Source organism: Charadrius vociferus, unplaced genomic scaffold (assembly GCF_000708025.1).
Source record: "Charadrius vociferus isolate BGI_N301 unplaced genomic scaffold, ASM70802v2 scaffold16, whole genome shotgun sequence".
NCBI lineage: Eukaryota > Metazoa > Chordata > Aves > Charadriiformes > Charadriidae > Charadrius > Charadrius vociferus.
The window spans coordinates 3642000-3657746 of record NW_009649167.1 but is presented as its reverse complement, the minus strand read 5'-3'; positions in this window follow the sequence as shown (position 1 = coordinate 3657746).

Genomic DNA, 15747 nt, shown 5'->3' with positions numbered 1-15747 from the left:
AGCCCTCAGAGGCCTCTTCCCCAGAACTGAATGGTAGTGAAAGGACATTACAACTGCATTGTACAATCTTTACATTTACTATTGAAATCTGTGTGCTTTTTCTTCATAATATAGTATGTTTTGTCAATAGAATTATAAAATAAGCAAAAGTTGCCGTGAATGCCTTAAGAAGTACTACATCGTAGACTAACTTACAAACACCTGCTGAAGGGGCAGATGCAATAAAACAAATGACCCAGCCATTTTTATTTTTATTTTTGCTATTATTGGACAAATCTCAGATATGTGAAGATGCTAGTTCAGAAAGGAACGTCTTAAATTTCATTTAATATCCTAGCAGCAATGCAGTCAAAATGAAGATGAAATAACTCGGGTATTGCGAGGTCGTAGAGCTAGATCATGACCAACTAACTCCATAGGTTTGTGAACAGATGAGTTAAAGCAGCACCTTCCAAAGAGCTAGCCAAATCTCAAGGTTTCCACTTGAAATAAATATGTTCGTTAGTATCAGAGTGCTGTAGAAAGAGTACTGTTCTATAAGAATATTATATAAGCAAAATGAATTTGGAAATTACACTTTACTAAAATACTTTGATTCATTGGTGACATTGGCCTAACAAAATGTGGTGACAGTTTTTGAAAGGCAAATTTCCTGGCAGTGATTCACTCCAGGTAACATTTTCATCTGGTCAAGTCAGCATTCTCCAGCTCTGGGAGACTTTCAACCAGGTAGTCTTCTTCTTTTAAATAAAAAAATAAATAAATATGGTTTTAATCTGTTTACACCAACCCACACGACAAAGGGGAAGGGCTCTCAGATACACAGTCAGAATAACATGTCATGACATACGATAACCTACCACACTTGTTATGTCATGCTAAAGCAAACTTCTTCCTTCCTGGTTAATCAGTTCCTGAATCCAGGCTGAGGAGCTGTGCTGAGGACACACATATTCTTTACCCGTAAGATCTCAGCGTGCTGAGCATGCGGTAACCTCTCTGTTACTGAATTCAGGAGTGCCTTTTTTCTGCTCTTTCAGACTTTGTTCATCTTTCTGTGTCTGGGTGGCCTGGTAATTTACTTTAATTGAGAATGTGAATTAAGAAACAGAATTCATCTAACTGAAAGTGGGTGTCTGCATCTGAGAGTCACTTTGGGTTCTCTTTAGAGGCAATGCAATAAATGTTCCTAGAATGTGCTTAATTTAACCCCGAAGTTGAATCTAAAACAGGTCACATGACCCTTGAATCGATAATGCACACTTTTCTTCATTAATTACAGTGAGAACTTAGGAGTGTAGGTACCTGCACTGCAGACAGCTAAGGGCAACTGTGTTTAAGCCCACTCAAAGCACTTATTTATTATTTTACTTAAATGATTTTAAAATTATTTTAAGATTCCCTCCAATACCACTGTTGTGTTGGGAAAATGTCTGCTTTGTACTCCTATAGGTAAGATCGAATTTGAGCCCTAAGCATATACTTTGAACAAAGAAGTGGAAACCTCATTATACGCGTATTTGACATGAATGTTTAACGAGAGAAAATGCTCAGAAATTATATATCAAAGCTCTCAGCATGAGACAGCCCTGGACACTGCTAAATTATTTAAGAGTTATTTGTAAATATATAGTAAAACTGCACTATAACTGTTCTGAATGCTTGAAAAGTATTTTCTGACTTAGTGAATTTCAATAGTTTAAATGTTATGTAGAACATTTACATGAATCTCTCGAAGTGGTCAAATCTTCATATTAAAAGCATTTCACTTTTTTTATATTAAAGCTTCTTTGGTAAGGATTTTATTTACAGAGCCCTGAAGGTTGGAACCTATGATTTAGGTCTCTTCCCGTGCCAGGTGACCGTGGATGTGAAGTGACCTTGGGAGGGCCCACTTCCAAGGGCTGGCAGCAGTCCAGGGTATGCTAATTCATTGATAGAATGGTGTTCAGTCTGAAATCAGCCCTTCAGGAAACTTTCCCCATTTCCGAATCAACAGCGAAGGAAACTCAGTGGGTTGTGATTCCTTTAATAGTATTCTGTAGAAATATGATAATTCAAGTAGCTTATTGCCAGACAGAACTCTCTTTTGTAGAATATAATGTACACCTTAAGCTGCAGCTGTAATATTCAGAGAGCGAAGCCTGAAAATACCATTCAGGAAAGATTATTGACCTCTGCACAATTTGTGGTTCAGCCTTACCTCAGATAATTGAGTTTTCTGCACCCTTTTGCAAGCTGTGGCATCATTATACCAAAAGGACAAGGACAAAATAAAGGGAATTCTAATAGTGACAGGTAGAGTTATAGGACATATAAATGAAATGATTTATAGGAAAGTACTAAAAGACTAAATTATGTATCTCTTTAGGAGATACATAATGGAAGAAAAGGTCCTAAATGTGACATATTTCCTGTGAAATAATCTACCAATAGGTAGATTGAAAGGATTTTTGAAAGGATTAGATTCTAAACCTGCAGAAAGGAAAAAGCATTAAATAGCCGTAAGTAGAAAAGATACAGCTAATTAATGCAAGTTTTCATGATATTTAAGCTTAAGGGAGTAATATATCAGTTAGTCTACCCACTGTTCAGGGCCATCCAGAGAGGAGAGATGGTAGTGATGGCTAAGGTAGGCACCTACGATGGCTAGTTTGTGTAATTTGGGCAGCATTAATACTTCAGTAGGAACTGAAATCTTTGTTTCAATAAAAGGTGAATCTATGATGACATAGAGACCGTGTACTGATGGATCTGGTAGGATATTAAGCAATAAATTAAATTGGCAAGGGATGGACACCTTTAGGAAAAGGTTCAAGCACAAGTCTTAGGGGAGTTAAGGGGTCCTAACATTAAGTTATTCTTTGTCTTTTTATGTTCCTTCTATTTTAGCCAAGATAAGGTGAGAGTTTTGGGCTCAGTCTGTGGTCTACAGAAGTATTTAGGATCTCAGCTTCCATAGAAATAAGTTAATTTTAAGCTTCTAAGTACATTTACAGGTTCAGCCTTTGGTTCTCATCTTTTTCCAGTGCCTACCCTTGTGAAAAGCCCAGCAGCCTACTTATCAGGAAAGAATCAGAAAATTGTAGGAAAAAATAGGACTAAAAAGGATGTCAGGTGGTCAAGTAGTCCACCTTCTTCCCCCAGGGTGGGATTAACTCAACCTAGACCAAATACCCATTTGTCTAATCCAACAAAGGAGGTTGCCTGGGGAGGCCATGCAATCTTTGCTAGTCAATCATAAATAGAGACAGTGCAGATCAAAACCTCTTACTCTGCCTCCGAGCAACCATGCACACATGGTGCACTCAAGGAAGGACAAGCTAAATCCCAGAAGGTCTTTAATGATACAGTCTAAAGGCTGAGATGTCAGTTAAACTCTTTGATGGGAACAGATCCATCTGACGTGGCACAGGAGAGACTGCAGCGATTCAGAAAGTTGCCTATGCTAAAACATGTATTTCTACAATAAACTCTTAAAGGACATTTCTTTGCGCAAGAAGCCAAGGCAAAAAGAATGTTCTTTTCCATCACTCACTTTTAAAATAGTCGATCCATCTGAAAAAAAGAGGTAATAGAACATGTGCTGCTTTGGGAGTGTCTCCTTCTATGATATTCTGGCTTCGTATGTGTGCATGAAGGGTCAATGTCACCCTCTAATTGGACTTTGCAGAAATCAGAATACATCTGTCCTACTACTAGCTAAAACTGTTTTGCTGTCTTTTGTTTAGTGCTGTTTCTAGTTATTGGTACATTTTCCCATTTGCTACCTTTCATACCCACTGTCCTTGCTTTCCAAACAGGACTAACAGGACAATTAGCAATCTGGCTTTCTGTTTAGAAGTGTGCTGCTTGGGTGGTTTTAAGCAGGTCTCTTGTAATAATAAAGGGCCTTTGCAGAGAAAGAGAGAAAAAAAAAAAGTGGGAAAATACAGGATCTGAACATGAAAAAGAACTATAACATAAGAAATGAAGTCTGTTTTATATGAAATATTACTTCTAAAAGCAGTAGATATACAGGACCCATTACACACATGGAGTTAGGTTCATTAGCAAGCAGTTTTGTTATTTTTTCCTTGAAATTCTAAATACAGTTATCTGTATCAGTGTTTCCCACTGAAAAAAACAACACTAGAGATAGAAGAGTAAACAAAGGTTTCCTAATCCTGCTGAGCTTCAGTGCAAATATGTGGTTCAAGCTGTATTCCAGAAGTGCTGCTTAAAGCTCTTAGATGCATATCTTAGCAATCCTTGCTAAACTCTTGCATTACGTGCCAACTAAACAATGACATCCTGCTTTTTGGCTGGAGGGGTCATATACTGTCTGGGAGTCATTCCAGGGCTGTACTGCCTGATTTTCCTGTAAAACGTCTAAAATGTGCCCAATATATAGCCAAAAAGCATAAATTCAGGGCTTTTTTTTTGCCTGGTTGCACACCAGCCCCAGCACAGAATTATAGAATTGTCTAGGTTGGAAGGGACCTTTAAAATCATCGAGTCCAACCATCAATCTAACACTGCCAAAACCACCACTAAACCATGTCCCTAACTACCACGTCTGCCTGTCTTTAAATACCTCCAGGGATGACGATTCCACCACAAACATGCTCATGCTTATGTCACAGGACTGATTATTTTAGTCCCCGCAGAAAAGAGGATTGCTAATGCAGTTCATCTTGTCTTCATAGTTGAAGAAATAGTGTTTCCAGGAAAGAGGTGATGGCTGAAACAGAATATTTTCTTTGCTGTACCCTAACTTGGCAATGAACTCCTCCTTTTGCCTTGATTTTGAGCAAAAGGACACACTGTTGCTAGAAAAGTCACATAAGCTCAAGCCATCATGATCAGGATACTACAGGGTTCAGGAGAAAACTGATTAAACTCCTTTCCTCTTTTCGCTTTCACCCAAAGGCACACACATAGAAACATCCCCCACTCTGCCAATTTGATCTACTTTTACTTCACGCAATAAATTCTGCCCTAACAAGCAGTCAGACAGAGTGAACGGTGATATCCGGGGCTGATCAGACCACCCTCAGTTACCTCTCAGGAGTGGGTCTATCTGTTAGACGTTGATAGTACTTGTGTAGCATGTCATGCTGGTAGTATATGACCTCTCAGTAAATGTTGATTTAAAATCTAGTTTACTTTAAAAAGAAACAAAGTAAAAAAGCTGGAAAATCAGCTATTTAGCACTTTATAGCTTGACTCCATGTCCCCTCTCCCCCAGACGTTTTGGTTAGAGACCTTAAGAGTGATTCAAGTGCCTAAACATAGGTGTCTAGTGCTATCTTAGGTATCCACACGGTATCTTAGGTGTCCACATGGTATCTATATTTACCGGGCTAGTAAATATGACACAGGACCTATGAAAGAGCAGCTACAGCCTTACAGAGCAGCAGAGGCAAGATAAAATACACAAAAGCATCTGAAAACAATGCTACCTGGCATGTTTAGGCGCCCGAATCCCACCCTTCATATTGTCTCAGATCCTCCTTTCCTGTGTCAAATAGAAGTCAACTATTAGCAGCCCCCTCCTAAATACACACGTGCCAGCCTTCTCGGGGGGTGACCATTCATTAGCAAAGCTCAGGCCAGGGACTAAACTCCTCTTCTTCACTACTGTCGGATTCAGAAGTCAGCAACATCAGCTACTATCACCTGATCCCTCCTGCCTCAGTTTATTAAAAAAAACCCAACCACCACTCTAAGGACTCCCCCCTTTACTGTTAAAGCAAAGAAAGAGCTCAGCTGCCACCTTGCTCTGCAGCTCCTTCTCCTTTCCCTGGTGTTTGACTTGTGGCAAGTACTTGTTGCTCTCATGGTCTTACCCTTCTTTCTGTCCTTCACTCTTACACCACTATGGGTTTCAGCTACTCTGCTGTGCCTCTAGCACGGCGAAGTAGGAGCTGCAAGCATTGCCAACTGAAAGAAGATGACAAATGAGCACTGCAAGCATTTCCACCCTCAGTGTAGCTTGATCCTGATCTGTGGGGTCAGACACCTGAGCTCTCATGCCAGGAGGACACAACGGAGCCCTTCTCCCATGGGAAGCGGTCCCAAGGATAGAACGTGGAATTCACTCTGCAGTTTTCAGATAAGCCTGCTTGGGCCTGATGAAGATCAGAGGAATAGTAGAGAAGTATTGTAGGTAATATCAGCAGGATCTAGGATTTGGTAATGCCAGGAATGACTAAAGATGCCTGGCACTTTATTAGAAACAGCTGGAGAGGGTTGAAACAACTCATTCAGATTTGGCTGGATCATGGTCTTTTGATAAATCACACAGATGCATGCTCAGCGGAGATGTATGGGGCTTCTGAAGGCTGCCAAACAAGGACTGTAAAACATAGATCTGAACATTGTCTGCAGAAAGTTTCTTCAGACCTGCAACAAGACAAGCATGAGGTGAGGAGCAGCTATCCAGTAGGGACAAGTATGTCCTACCTTTTGCTGCTGCCCTCGAGAAACAAGGGCCTCAGATGTGCGTGAGCAAATGGGAGGAGGCGGAAGGATGAAAAGCAGGGCAGGTTGATGGGTAGGATGGAAGTCAGGGTTGGGCACCCCAAATGTTAACAGATCACGTTTCTCTTAGTCTTGTCTATGAAATGTTGAAAGTTCTTTAAATTAGGGGGAAAAAAGGAGAGAGAGTGGAAAAACAAAACAAAACAGCAACAGTGGCTATGAATGGCCAAGGAAACTAATAGAAAGTAGCTCTTTTCCTGGAAAAAGAGTTGCAGTATAGGTGGTACGGGATTATGATTTGAATCTTAAGTGATCATTTGTATACTCAGATTGTTTCTACTGCACTTTTTTGTGTTAAGTTAAAGATGTGTATTTTAGAAAGACTCTTGCCAGCAGAGGGCTCAAAAATAGCACTTACAGTGAAAAGTAAGTCATTATGCCTGGTTTGGGTGGGGGTTTGTTTGTTCTTTTTCTAAAGCTGAGGGCTTGCACTTTCTTTTATATTTGCAGGCCAAGCAAAGATAACAAAGATTTATTTTTACATGCCACTTGACAGACTGAGCATTAGTAGCATAGTGTTTTAGTGCTTTAAACCAATTTGGCAAAATGGTTTGGCTGTTCCTGCCCACGCTATTACTCCCAACTATCCTCTTCAAAAATTCTTTAGTAGTTGGGATTGTACAGTAATTAAAAGTTACGGTCTATTTATGGGTATACGAGCAAGTGGAAGGGCTGATAACCTTAGCAGTGCCTTTACAGTAGAGTGAAGCTCTGTGCTTTCTCATATGCACACACACGTTGGCTTGCAGCCAGCTCTAAATATGTTGGCTTTTTCACGTGTACAGACACAAATATCCAGTGACAATGACAACAGTGAACTGAGATAGATAGGCTTTCAGAGTTTTTCATTCCATTTGGAGAGGGAACAGACAGGTCATCTAATTGTGATCCTGTAGGTATTATTATTCTCAGGATATATAGCTTCAGCACTTGAGAAGCTTGTTATTTTAGACAAATATATTCATCTTTTGTAGTTTGCCAAGTTATTTTCATTTTAGTTAGAGTGTTTATAACTTATTTACATGTTAATTATGTTTTAAAATTCAGAAGCTTTAACCCTGGAGCAATCCGATTGGCATGCATTTTATTTAACACAAGACAGATTTCATCCGTAGTGGACCAGCACCACAAAGGAAGACAGAGATCCAACTCACCACATGCTATTGAGTGGAACTGCTCCCTAGAGAGCTTCCTTCCTTTGCCCTGGGCATGCTGAGAAGGCAGGGAACTGGCAGATGCTTTCTGATATGCAGCACCATGGCCCATACATGGTGTGTACTCTTAAGAACAGCATCAGTTCAGTTAGCACCACAGATTAATTGGAAGGGTATCACAAGTCTCAGTATATATCTAAACCTTGCAGCAGCAAGCAATAAAGAGTTACCTGTGCCATTGCAACAAAGCAACCTTTAGAGCTGGTACAGTAAGGTAGTGTCCTCATAGTCGCTGTCCTGTCTGTTATTAGGCAGAGTTAATTTTCTCAGCTAGATAGTGAGCTTTATTTTGCCTTGCCACAGTAAAACACTAATGGTGCTTGTGGATCTGAGCTGGCATGTCCACTGGACTTTGTGCTATGCGCCAGCACGTTCTGGTCACGATTTATTCCACTGAAAGTTGGCCAGTTACTTGTGGTGGTTAAATTAAGAATGTAATAATCCTAAACTCTTTCTGTTTTTATGTATAAACTTTTTTCATTCCATGATAAGTTTCACAAAAAGAAGGTGGGTGCTGCAGAGCTCCTTTTGTCCACACCTGTGGGGACCCACCAGCTGTCTGTAGAAACATGACACTTTCTATCACAGGATACAAGATAAGGTGTAGAGGTACAGGATAAGGTATTTCTTGATCCTTAGGTCAAGTTCTAAGTACTGAAATTAGCAGCATATTGTGCAGATACTGTTTGATCTCAGAGTGATAAGACCTGTGTTTATAGCTGATGCCCAGGCATGGTATGCAGAGAGGCTCTTGCTTATACCTATTGCTCTAACACCCAAGGGCAGCGAACTTTGTTACCTGCCCAGTTGGAGGGTCAAAAGCATAAAATCATAGAGGGGTCCCACCTGCGGGGAGGAGCGTACAGGACAGGTGACCCAAAACTGACCAACAGGGTATTCCATCCCATCTGCCTCATGCTCAGTATAAAAGCTGAGGGATCAAAGGATCAGCCCCTTCTTCAATGGCCACGTTCGAGGAGGACTGTCTGTTCGTCTGCCTTTGACCCCAATCGTGAATCCAGATCCGGAATCCAGTTCCCATCCATCACTGAGCCCAGTCTGGGACTTCCCCAGTGGCAGACAGTGGGTCATCTTGGGAGCATTATACAGTTTTGCATCTATTTCATTATTTTATTTTTATTTTATTATTAATAGTTCATTAAAGTAGTTTAGTTCCTTCTAAACTCATAACTCTTTTTCTCTCTCCCCCTCTCCTTAGAGAGGGAGGTGGAGGAGAGCATCTGTCGTTCATTTTCATTGGCCAATCCGGCCCAAACTACGACATATTTATTGGTGCCCAATATGGTGCTTGACCAGGGCTCAGCCAGGGCTCTGATAGACTGCTTGAATAGTTTGAATTCCAGCTTGCTCAGAGATTTAAATCTTCCACTGCCAACAGTCTACCTGCTGTGACACCACCATAACATCTCTATATTGTGTACTGTTCTCTGGGTAAAAAACTGGCTGGATGGCCAGGCCCAAAGTGTTGTGGTGAATGGAGTTAAATCCGGTTGATGGCCAGTCACAAGTGGTGTTCCCCAGGACTCAGTATTTGGGGCAGTTCTGTTTAATATCTCTGTCAATGATCTGGTCGAGGGGGTCGAGAGCACCCTCAGTAAGTTTGCAGATGACACCAACTTGGGCGGGAGTGTTGATCTGCTTGAGAGTAGGAAGGCTCTACAGAGGGATCTGGACAGGCTGGATTGATGGACCAAGGCAAATGGTATGAGGTTCAACAAGACCAAGTGCCGGGTCCTGCGCTTGGGTCACAACAACTCTATGAAATGCCAGAGACTTGGGGAAGAGTGGCTGGGAAGCTGCCCAGCAGGAAAGGACCTGGGGGGTCTCGGCAGTGTGCCCAGGTAGCCAAGGACAATGGCATCCTGGCCTGTATCAGGAATAGTGTGGTGAGCAGGACTTGGGAAGTGATTGTCTCCTGTACATAGCACTGGTGAGGCTCAAATACTGTGTTCATTTTTGGGCCTCTCGCTACAAGAAAGGCATTGAGGTGCTTGAGCATGTCCAAAGAAAAGCAATGAAGCTGGTGAAGTCTAGAGCACAAGTGTTATGAGGAGCAGCTGAGGGCACTGGGGTTGTTTCATCTGGAGAAAAGGAGGTTGAGGGGAGACCTCATCGCTCTCTACAGCCACCTGAAAGGAGGTTGTAGCGAGGTGGGGGTCAGTCTCTTTTCCCCAATAACATGTGATAGGACACGAGGAAATGGCCTCAAGTCATGCCAGGGGAAGTTTAGTTTGGATATTAGGAAAAATTTCTTCACTGAAAGGGTCATCAAGCATTGGAACAGGCTTCCCAGGGAAGTGATTGAATCACCATCCCTGGAGGTATTTAAAAAATGTGTAGATGTGATGTTTAGGGACATGTTTTAGTGGTGGACTTGTCAGTGTTAGGTTTATGGTTGGATTCGATGATCTTAAGGGTTTTTTCCAACCTTGGTGGTTCCATGCTTATAATATGTGCAGGTGGTTCTACCTGTAACTATGAAGCAAGCAATGAACCTGGGGCACATTCTATCTAGGAAGCCCAGTCTGAAGCAACAGGAGTCAGAGCCAGAGACAAGCTGCAACGTACATATGATGGGCTGATCCAGGATAGAAGCTATATATACCATAGGTACAAGGTTCAGCCGTGAGACAAGACCAGAAACAGACACACCTGTGGAGCTCCTGGGGCAGTGGGCAAAGGATGCAGGGATGGAGGTTCCATGTGAGGCTGGACAGAAAAGTGAGACCTGTTGGTGCCCTCAGGCCCCTGGCAGAAGCTGACAGATAATTTTTTCTGAAGATTGCCTGAAGAAGCATCGAACTTGCACTGTTCTGTATGAGACAGGATGGCAAGAGGTGGGGAAATTTATCTTCTTAAAGACCATGAGCTGAGCCAGGCTTGCTCTACAAATTCTTCCCTGGCTTCTAAGGGCCCTTGTGGCACCCGAGCCGTGTTGGTTGCTCTTAGCTGAAAAGAAGCAGCAAAATGACTAAAGTAGAAAGCGGTGCAGACTGAAAGGACAGCAAGTATTGCCTGCAGGTGATAGAATAAAACTCTAGTGTGGAAAGAGCAGAGATTTCCATCCTGTCTGGACAAGGGAGGAAATGGAGCAAAATGTGGATGTGGTCGGAAGGGTCTCTAGCAAATGGAGCCTGGAACTGATTCAGGATTCCTGGCCCTCCTCTATTGTCAGCTTTAAACACTGCTGGCAAAATGTGTCTCTCCTCCTTCCTCTTGATTTATGTAGAAGTTCATGAATGTGCTACTATTAAATCAAAAGGATCTAAAGAGCGAAACTCTGATGATGAACCGTATGGGTCACTATGCTGCTACATAATGGATTTCCTGAAGGGGGTCAGTTTCCTTTTTAAAAAACCCAAGATTTTCCATTAACATTCCCTCTCTCCTCCCTTTACTCCTTCACCTGCTAGACTAATAGATGAATAAATCTGCAAAGTCAAACATTTACATGTAAGTAATTGCCAAGATGAAGGTTACTTTAGCAGGAGAGGAGGAGAAACCTCTGCTGATCTTGCCACCTGCCCATGTACTCAAAGGCAGACAGCTTACTTGTTCCCCTAACCAGTGGGAAACAGCTGCAGCCAGCCCCTACGTGGTCTGTATGGAAGGCCATCCTTACTCCCACAGAACATCCTTGCGTACAGGCCAATCACAGATTCATCCAACATAACAAGGGGAAATATATAAAATTTTTAAAGCCCAAATGATCTCTCTGTTTCAGCTCTTTTTCTTCTTTCCTTCCATTTTCCTGAGAATCATCGTTGGATGAATCCAATAACTCCAAAAGGCTACTGCCATGCTCTTTGGTAGATGTGTTTCAATACTTAAAATACACTGGTCAAATTCCCCATAGCCACTTTATGAAAGAGATGGCAAACAAAACCTCCTCTTTTTCATGTTTTATGTTAGGCATGTTTTGGCATCAGGTTATATATTTCCAAAAAGAGTGGAGTTAATATGCATCGTAAGATGGATGGGATGCATATCTGTGTGTGAGGGGGAACCTTTTTGTATCTTTGTGAGTATACCAACTGCTTTTATAAATGCACGCTACAAATCTTGTTAAGCAGGACCGCGGGCTCAAATAAACTTTCTGGTCTCTGATCTCAAATGGAATGCTTTAGTGTGGCATTACGTGTTGTTAGTTCATGACTAAATATTTAACAAAGTCATAAACTGGGAGGCCCAATTTCCTGGGCAAAAGGATGCTACTCCTATCCAAAGTTTCCAAGTCATTGAAGCAAATTTGATTTAGTAGTTTGATGTAACTGGCCTGTGAGTAGCTTGATGCTTTTAGTCTAGACTACAAGCATTTAAGTTAAATGTGTTCTGGGAAGGATTCAGCATGTACAATCCTCACTGAAGAGACAGTAGGAAGAGTTGAGCCTCTCAGAAGTGGGAATTAACACTTGGAGGGATTGGATCTTTATCTTTCAATAAAACTAGAAATTATTTTTACTGGCTACTTTTGTGGACTTCTTTATTTTAATCCCCAGATTAAATCATGTGTTCCCGGAAGTTTTTTCCCTGTTTTTATCAACAAATTGTTAAATTACCTGGCAATCTGGAAACAGTTAATTGGTACTCAGAAATGAAGAGTTTTTATGGTATAGCAAATGTTCCTCTTCATTGTGGATGTTCTTATAATTAACAAAAGTAAATGCGTTAACACATTAAGGGTTTGATCTCTCCTGTTCAAATGTGGATTTCTGCAGCACAAATAGCTGCATCCAAACCAGTTGTGCAAGTTCCTTTGATGGTCAGAGGAAACAAAGCCAACTGATGAAGCTGAGAGTGAGATTCATCTCCTTTTAAAGCAGAAGCCTACATTTGGGTAGATAAACCTCATTTCAATACCTAGATCTCCACCGACTGCATTAGGAATTTAAGTGTATCAGATATGGACACCCATAATCAGTTAGACAAATCCCATGCATGCTGTGTTTAAAATATTGTCCTACGTAAGCAGTGGTATCCCAAGGCTTTCTCTTTCTCACAAGACATTGCTGAATCAAGGCTTTGTGGACATGCAAGCACATATGTTATTGACAGAAGAGAAAGATGGAAGCTTCCCACTATGTTTAGGTGCATCTACAGCCAGTCAAATGTGACTGAGTGTAAACAGGTACCTAATGCTGAAAGAAAGGGAGCAATCACATTAGTCACTGCAAGATGGTATAGAAGACTTGACGTGGTTTGAAACTAACTGGTTTCATTTTATGTTTCTAAGTAAAGTAAAAGGGTCCCCAAACTTGCACACTGTCGTGCCTTGTCTTCTAAGTAGCTGTTGGCTTCCTCTGGCTCTGTCTTCTACTACTCAGAGTAGAAGTCTCCAAGGCACAGTTTGGCCCTGGTTTTGGAGGCAGTTCAGCGCCAGGAACCCTTCCAGTGAACACCTTTGCATGCCCTTCAGCCACACTGCAGGCACCATAGCACCGTTATTGCAGATATTTAATATAGGAAATATAACAAAGACCTTGTTCGTTTGAGTGTGGATATCTTAGGACCATAGAGGAAACTGGTGGTGTAAAGTACCCCGGGATAATCTGTTGTAGAGGGGGTTAGCCCGAAGTACTGTGGACATGAGATATCTGTCCCACTCAGCCTGCACCCAGCCATCACCCCTCAAAACTGATGCCAAAGATGCCGCTTTGCATGAACAATGCTGGTTAGAGGGAGATGAAAATGAAAGGTGGATTCCGTCATCTGATCTCTAAGCTCTAGCGACAACTCTGTTTCCAGTATGTCAGATGCTCAGCCAAAAGTGCAGACGTACCACTGGTATTGTAGCCAGTGTCCTCTGAACAGTTTCCCAGATCAGAGTAATGCCCTGGGCAAATTCTTCTTTAAGCAGTGCAGTGTAGCTACTGATCCTACTAATTCTCAGCAAATAAGTTAACATTCCAAACATAACAGGTAAAAATAACGAACCTGAAGCTTGTCAGGTAAAACTTTGCTGTGGTTTTGCCACTTTTTAGAAAGGATGCTGCCTCATTCTGGAAGAGGACATCCTTTACTAAAATAAGAAAATAAATATAAAAGCTAGCAATTTCATTTTGACATCTGCCTAGAGTGATGTTGGGAGATCAAATGCAACTACAGCTCTTCTCATTTTAATGTGGCATTTACAGTTATTAGCTTGTCCTATGGCTACAAATTCTTAAAGGAACAAAGATTGGATGCAACTGCTTCATAGTAACATGCTCCATGTGTACTACTGGGTCTATTTGGCCTCATACCCAGGTGTCTAGTCTTCTTCGTAACACTTAAGCCCAAACTGAAAGGGCGATGCCAATACTAGAATGCATACAGTAGCTCTGCAGTCCTGCAGAAAGAATTCAGAGAACAAAGATTTTCCTTTGGTTTATGTGGTGTCGACTTGTAGCATTACATTTCCACCTTTATTTCCTATCTCTTAAATGCTCAGTCATTAGCCATCAAAGCTGGAAAGGTCTTTTCCCTTGACTGCACAATTCCAAAAAAAAGACACTATTTCATGGAATTCTTAGTGTGAAATGGAAAATTCTAATTTCAGTAAATAAATTAAAAAAAAGAAAAACCAACCTTACCATTTTTGCAGGCTCTGTTTTGTTTGAACTATTTTTTTTTGTGTGTGTTAATTGTAGACCTCTATTTTATTTGGGAATAATAGTAATGTCCTTAAATACTTTGATCATACAAATGTAGATAAGCTGATTTACCATATAGAATTTACATGGCTGAAAACATCACTTTTCAGGTGTTAAAATTCATAAGCTAATGCAATTCTTACTAGTTAGATGAAGTAGAATCTATCAGTTTTGTTTAGGTGACATAAGCATACATATTCTGAGCACAACTGCTGTTTCTTACTGATAATTTCACTTTTTTATGGCAGAAAAAAAAACCCTACTACTAGGGTTTCTTTTGTTCTACATATAATTAAAATAATTCAAAGCCTTCTTATTGTTCATAAGTACACTGACAAACTCTTTATACTCACCTGGTTTTGCTTCTCTTGGCACGTTCCCGCAATGACTAGATTCAAATTGACGTTCATGCCTATCAACTTTCTCCCCGCCCCCTTTTTACATTTCCATTCCTCTTTCATAAGTGTGTTCTATTTTATTCCTAGGGCTAGCTGTTGTTGTGGATTTTCTTTAAAGAATAGGATTTTTTCCAAGTATAATTTTTTTCCTTGTCATACACCTCAGTTCATGATCTTTCTTAACTCTGTGAGTAGCATTAATCCTTGTGGCTTTATTGTTTTCAGAGCTGAAAATAACCAAGTGATGCTCACTTTCACTGGCTGACTGTTAGCTCAGTGCCTCCTTATCTGTCCTGAAGAGCTTTCACTCAGCATTTGCCCTTCTCAGGTCTAGGACTTTGCAATTAGGAGAATGTCATCTCTACAGTTTGAAAATTCCAAGGATGGTTTAATATTAGCAGCATAAGGACCTTCAAACATTTCCTTCCAGCTTGAAGTCCCTCATGGTGCCATGACAAATAGATGCTAAAAAAACCCTATAATAAACAAACAAACAAAAAAAAGCAGCAACAAAATGAGTGGGATTGTTCTTCTGTCTGACTTGCATGCACTTGATGGGGCTACAGACATCTGTGCGATTGTTAGAGCTGTAGTGTGTAAAGATTTGGTGTAACTTGGTCCTCAGTTATCTTTGCCTCAGGAAAGGTAATTCTACTTTTTACATGATGTGCTACCTCTGTTCCCACATTTTAATCACTGGATCTTTTCTGAAGCAGATCTTGGGCACTGACTGTAACATTCTAATCAACAGAAAAGCTTGCTATATTTTGGTATTAATAACAAGATTTTTTTTTTTTTTTAAACTTAGCTATTCCAGTTCTGAATTTTCATCACCTAGGTTCCTTGGCAAGCAGAAAAAGAGATTTTTTTTTTTATTATTTTTATTTTTTTAATTATTTTTACTTTTATTTTATTCCTTTTTTGTTGTTTTAGTTTTATTTTTAAAAGGATGTTTGT